At 52.1% G+C, this 6,777-nt stretch overlaps 1 pseudogene; it reads right to left on the reverse strand.

Annotated features, from left to right (window-relative positions):
* Positions 1-1,522: 1,522 nt before the first annotated feature.
* LOC136458145 (uncharacterized) lies at positions 1,523-3,234 on the reverse strand (annotated as a pseudogene).
* Positions 3,235-6,777: the final 3,543 nt, after the last annotated feature.

Raw genomic sequence — 6,777 nt, forward strand, 5'->3', positions numbered from 1 at the left:
ATATTTATATACAGATTCCAGATGTCAGAGCTCCAAAGAATACAAGATACCAGTGTTGGCTTCATTGATCCTTATATCGTATTCAAAACCGGTATTATTGTCAAGGAGCGATGGGTATCTGAAGCACAGGAGAATATCATGATGTTCTTCGTGAAGCAGCACGACAAGACAACAATACTTTTCCCGTACAACTTTGAGTAAGTGTTAATAATAATGTAGTCTACACATTTTATGTAATATCAATACAACTTATATGCATGTACGTGTGTGTATAAACCAATGCAGTTTTCACTGGATACTCATTGTCATTGAGTTAAACTCAAGTCGGTTACTAATCTTTGACTCGTTGAGAAAAGAACGGGCACTATACCAAGATATGATAGACATTATCCAGGGGTAATTTCGATCTCTCGCGCACAACTATTATTGAATAGACTTTGTCATAATTTATTAACGATCGTACATTATTGGTCGCACAGGGTTTGGAAAGAGTTTATTCGGCAACATCGCAAGGATTGCAAGGCACCACTTAATGTAGTTGAAATACCAGTAAGTTGTACTATATACACTTCCCCATGTGTTTAATTACTATATCGTACTTCAATTTACGTGTGAGATGATAAGAATAATCTTCTTCTCGTACAGTGGTGTTTGTGGCAGAAACCAGGTAATAACTTGTGTGGATACTACATTTGTGAATTTATCACTGCGCACATAAGAAGAACTCCTGAAGATATCCTTAGAGTACGTATATATTAATTTTTATTTATTTTTAAATAAATATATATATACATATATGTGTATTAATACTTTTCCTTTTATTTCAAATGCAAGACTGAATGGTTGAAACGAAGGGTCATGCAAAAAGACCATCTGAAAGCAGTTCAAGAGTCAATAGCAGGATATCTTCTAGAAAAAGTGCTAAATCCCAACGACGAGTTCTACTTTGATCTTAAGGAATAAATGATGTAAATTAAATGTTTATTGATATCGTTATTTTCGAGAACAAGATTATGAAAGTGTTGTATATATATATATATATATATATATATATATATATATATATAATATAGTTTCATACTTTATTCGAATATAATAATGCTCAAGATGAGAATTAGATGTAATTATACGCATGCGTGTATTTATATTAGCAGCGTAGAATACGTACATAAAAACATATTATATATTAAACAAATACGTGTAACTGAACTGAAAACAAATTAAACAAAAAAAAAGAAAAAGAAAAGGAACCTTTAGTCGGTGTTACCAACCGGGACTAAAGGGTGCGCCAGGTTCGCTCGGCTGGAGGGCCTTTAGTCCCGGTTGGTGTTACCAACCGGGACTAAAGGTCCATCTTTAATCCCGGCTCGATGACCCGGGACTGAAGGTTCCACCTTTAGTCCCGGGATCGTTGTCCTGGCGCGGTAACCGGGACTAAAGGCTGTTACCGCCCGGGACAACAAGTCCATTCTGTAGTAGTGATTGTTAAGTTACTTTGACAATAAATCACAGCCAAAGAATGCAAAGGTGTTAAGGATATGTAGGAGGTTGATATCTGGATGTGCAGAAGGTTGTGCAGGTTATGTCTTTTTGGTTTCTTCCCTGCTGGATACCTTAATGGCCAATCTAAATCATTTTTCAAGACAAATAGAAGACAATGAAAGCTCCTATGCATGTCTAGCCAATTTCATGAATCTGGTTCATAAAAATAAGGTTTTTACATAGGACAGTAGAAGCATCACAGCCTTAAATGTAATTGTGATATCCCACTTTCATGAATTCATTTTGCTTGAGCACAAATACCATCATCCAAAACTTCATGACACTATATGAAATAATAATGCCCAACCTGAATACTAGTCGGTCACAAAATAAGTGACGTTATATATCCATGTTAAAGACAGGCATGATGCATAAGTCTCACTCTTATACTCTAGTTACTTGGGGTGCAGAAGCTCATGTAGGGGAAACTTTCATCGCAGCAACTTTCTTCGCACACCTTTGTGACACTGATGGACTTCAGATCAATAGTGAAAATCCCCACACTTGTCCTCACAAAAAAAGCATCAAGGCCATGTGCAAAGCCCGTCAGAACCATCGGAACAAGTGTGTTGTCATGAGCAGGAAGCAATGCCGTAAGCTTAATGACTTTGCTTGCCCGTCCTGCACCATCGTTAGGGCCAGCCTTCCTCGACCACAGGTACAATCTACTTGAACGTATGTAGGCAAGTCCAAGTCCACCGTCCTCGGTAGCCATGAGCGGAGCGCGTCCCCAAAAGAAGCATTTTTCTGGCAGGACAATCAAAGATAGTTCCCGTGTGGCCAAATCATACTTGAGGACACTATGCATACACCGAAAGTAGAGCGCATTCTCTGCAAGGGCACTTGCTCCAATCGGATATCATCAGAGAAGTGAGGAGCAGAGATCTGCTGGCTCCACGAATCAGACTCCGATGAGTAGACATGGGCACACATCGCGGACGTTTCCACGTCATTGCCGCTGCCTACAAAGACGACCAGGAAGGGTCCGCGGTGGCAATCGAGGTGTTCACAGCCTTCGGTGGCTACAGCGCAGAGCACGGCGGCATTCCAGGACCAAGGGTAGACGGGCCCCGGCAGAAGCACGGGCAGTTTCCTCCGTTCGCCCGTGATCGGGTCCCAGACATGGAATGCATCCTCCCAGGGCTTCCGATCCGAAGGGCCCCGGCTCTGGAGGAGGACGCGGCCATGGCGCGCGTCGATCGCGCGACTGTTGACGCAATCGGCAGGGGGCGCGCGGAAGGAGGAGGTGGAGACGAAGGACGACGCTCGCCCGTGATTGCGGAGGAAGCCGAGCATCGGGGGCATGCGGTGGAACTCACGGAACCGGCAGCGGAATCTGGGGTCGGAGACGATGCGGCGCAAGCGCTTGCAGACGAGCGCGGCGCGGAGGAGGCGCGCGGGGTCGTCCGGTGGAATACGGAGGAGGATCTCCTCCACGAGCTCGTCCATCAGCGCCGCCGGCGGCGCCGGCCGCGGCGCCATGCTGCTCGCCGCGGATCCGACTAGAGTTTGGTCGGCGGAGCTGCGCGTGGTGGATTGGGCATTTGGGCTCAGTGAGAGTGGAGTGGAGGGGAGTGTGATCTGACTGGAGGATGAAGAGGTGCTTCACCAGCCGTCGCCCATGGAGATTGGGAGCTCTGTGGGGGCCTTGATTGGCCTCTCTGTAGCGAGCAGCGATGGAGGAGCGGTCACGACTCAGACTGTCTTCAACAATGAGAACCTATACACAGCATCCATTCTCTGATTTGGGTTTTACACAGTAAAAAGCATACGCATCCAAAACTCGGCTTCTCCAGCAGACAACCCAAATCGCTGTACAGAGGCCCCGCCGAGCACGGAGCTCTGCCCGGCGCCCCAGTACAACAGCGAGCAAAGCAAGACCCCTCCTTGCTCTGCCGTGCACGGAGTTGGAGCACCACCACCATTCCTGCAGCAGCAGGAAGCAGCCTCCCCCTCCTCTTCCTCCTGCTGGAAGAGCACGCGAGCGAGAGAGATAGAAGTGATGGCGCTGCTGTTGCTCCTGGTGGCCGTGCTCGGCGTGGTGCTGGCGAGCAGCCTGCTGCTGCGGTGGAACGAGCTCTGGTACAGCCGCCGCCGGGGCCTGCCGCGCGGGCAAATGGGGTGGCCGCTCTTCGGCGAGACCACCCAGTTCCTCAAGCAGGGGCCCAGCTCTTGACCCGCGGCCGGCGAGATCCAGACGAGCGCGGCGGTGGCCCCCCGGATCCAAGCGACGGCGGCAACCCAAGCTCGCGCGTGGCGGCGGCTCCTCACCGCTGCTTCTGCGGGCGCACGGCACCGTGCACGCCCGCGCCGCCTTCGTCCTCGACGACCCCGCAGCCCGCGTGCGCCACCACCGGGCCGCGCTCCAGGCGGCCCAGCGCGCCGTCGAGCTCGCGCCGGAGTCCATCGAGCTGGCCCACTTCCACGCCATGCTGCTATTCGACGCCGCCAACGGCGGATGCGCCTACGAGGAGGTCGTCGCCGAGTGCGAGCGCGGCCTCAGCATCGAGGTCCCCTCCGACCCTTCACCCCACTCCCTCAGTGTTTTGCGTCGTCGGAAGAGACGACGCTTTTTTGCCTTGCAAGTCGCCTGCTACGCAAAATGCCTGCCTGGTTTGCCTCCTCCGTTGGAGCGCGTTTTCAGGACGTAAAACACTGTGCAGCACGTATTTTGCGTTTGGGTCGTCCACTGGCTGCTCTGTTGGAGACAGTCTCACGAGCAGAGAGAGGGTCGCGACTAGCCGGAGAGGCGCGATTCGCGAGCGGAGAAGGGAGAGGAGCACTGGCGGCGGCTGAATGGAATGCGACTGCATGCTAGGGTTAGATGTCTCATTATATATCTGTCTTTGCGGTGGGCCAATCGTTTTTTTATTGGGCTTCTTTTGGCCCAGCGCAACAGCAGCACTTGTACAATCAGGGCCCGATGGGTAATGGGGACGGGGCGGAGAGCTGGATATCGTTAACTTCCCCGCTTCACCCGACGGGGATGAATTTTGGCCCGTTAAGTCCCCCGCGGGATAAAAAACACCTCATTTTCGTCCCCTAATGGATGATCGGGATCGAGGGCCCGTTGCCATCTCTATTCTCCATGGTTGACGAGCCGACGACCGGTGAAGCACCTGTTCCTCCTCCTGGGCAACGACCTATACAGAAAACAAGCTGCCATAGGATCCAAGGAAGCAGTGGCTCAATCCGAGAAGAAGGGACAAAAGGAAAGTCTTGGGGACGGGGACAGGGATAACCATCCCTGCGAGCAGGGACGGGGACGGGCAGCGTGGGATTTTCATGGTAGCGAGGGGGGGGGGGGGTTGGGGGCAAAACATTCTGGCCAAACCAGTCAGGTAGTCCCATTGCCATCTCTAGATCTAAGGGGTAGGTCTGACATTGGCAGGTGGGGTCACCAATGTAACCGCAAAAAATACAGCCGCCTGTCGCCACTTGCCAAGTGGGGTGATTTTGATTTTGAGCGGCTCAGAGAAAGTTTGCAATGGCCATGAATGAATTTTTTTCTCGACCGTGCAAACGCGTTTTTTATTAAGATGGAGAAAGGTTCAATGAAACATGTCTTAGCGGTATCCTAGGGGTTTTAAAAAGATTTTACATGAACGCTCAGACCCTCCCTAGTGTACTGCAAATTGTGCTATTACATTGGATATTGACCAACCCGAACTATGGGGCCGACTAGGAGGCCTATGTTCGGACCTTGGAGCGGCGGCGGCCCTGCTTCCACGCACCCACCTCACCGTCCGCTGGAAACAACTCACGCAGCACCTGCATGCGAGCTCCATCACTGCTGAAGACGTCCACGTATGTCAGGGCCGAAGTCGATGGAGATGGCATCTCGTGGGTTAGTCCCAAGCGCTTCTTGACAAAGGTACTCACATCGCTTAGATGTCAGGATGCGAGAAAAGCTCTGCACCACTAACCACTTGCTCCCCCAGGGGAGCTTGGGCGACGCACGATCGTCGTGGGCTAGATCAACTTCGGCAGCTCAAGGAGTGGCGGCTCCCTCCTCTTTATAATTCGCTTAGTGAAGCGCTTGAGGCGCCAGCTAGGCGAGCTCGTCTGAGGCGATGGAGTGCCGTCATCCGTGGGTGTCGTGGTCATTAACCTCGGGGTGGCTGTCTTGACCAGCGCTGGTTCTGGGCACGTCTCGGCACCCGCATTGTCGAGCTGTCCCCCTCCCCCCGCAGCGGCGTGACTAGGGGCCCGTGCATGGGCGACAACGGAGGCAAGTCCGTCGTGCATTGGGTAGCCTTCGCCGGAGAGCAGGTGATCACCTGGGACGTGTCCACTTCTAGAGCTGCTGCTGCCGTTGTTGCCGGCGGCAATTGATGTGGTCCTGCTGGGCGACTTTCAACGAGTGAGGCGGTGAGCTCCTCCAGCATAGGGTCACCCCATGTGGGAGCCCCCCACTCACGCACAGCTCCAACACCATCGTATCTGGCTCGGGGAAGCAGAATACAGTAGCAGTGGTAGCAACATTGTCGGAGCGATCGGCTGCCGTGCCCAAGCTGATGTCCCCTACCAGCTTACTCCGCCTCCCCCATCACCATCGCCAGGATCCACCAACGCCCCTTGCGACAACCTGCATAACCCTGCCCGACCTGCCGTGAGACGCGTGCTAGGAGGCCCATGGGCTGCCGCCACGAATAGAGTGGTGGGGCCAGTCGCCATTAGCTGCTAGCGCCACAGCATGCCTAGGCCGCTTGCAGCCCCTGGCGAGATGGCGAAAGCCATGGTAGCGCAGACAACGTTGTGGCAAACAACAAGTCACTACTCAGTGCGAGATGGCTGAAGCCATGGCAGCGTAGACAACGCCGTGGTAAATGGCAAGTCACTACTCGGTGTGAGTAGGAAAGGTAGTTGAAGCATCTGCCGTGAAGCTCTATGAGGATCGTCTGGGCCTACAGAAGCTACTTCTCAATTGAGGCAGCCATAGGGCATGCTTCTAGCCAGGGTAGGATCTCGCGCCACCCATCGGCGTTGGGGGCGGAGACCCACCCGCGGTGGCCGAGGCGATGACAGGTAGGGACACGGCCATCGACCGACTGAGTAGGCATGTGAAAGGTCCTAATGGCTAGAGGGGAGGTGAATAGCCTAATAAAAATTTCTACAACAACACTTAATCAAATGGTTAGACAATTATGAGGCGAAGCGAGTGTTGCGCTAGCCTACTCAAAATGCAAGCCATCTACCACAATTCTAGTTTAGATAGTGTCAATTCACACAAGA

Source organism: Miscanthus floridulus, chromosome 6 (genome assembly GCF_019320115.1).
Source record: "Miscanthus floridulus cultivar M001 chromosome 6, ASM1932011v1, whole genome shotgun sequence".
In the NCBI taxonomy this organism is placed as follows: Eukaryota; Viridiplantae; Streptophyta; class Magnoliopsida; order Poales; family Poaceae; genus Miscanthus; species Miscanthus floridulus.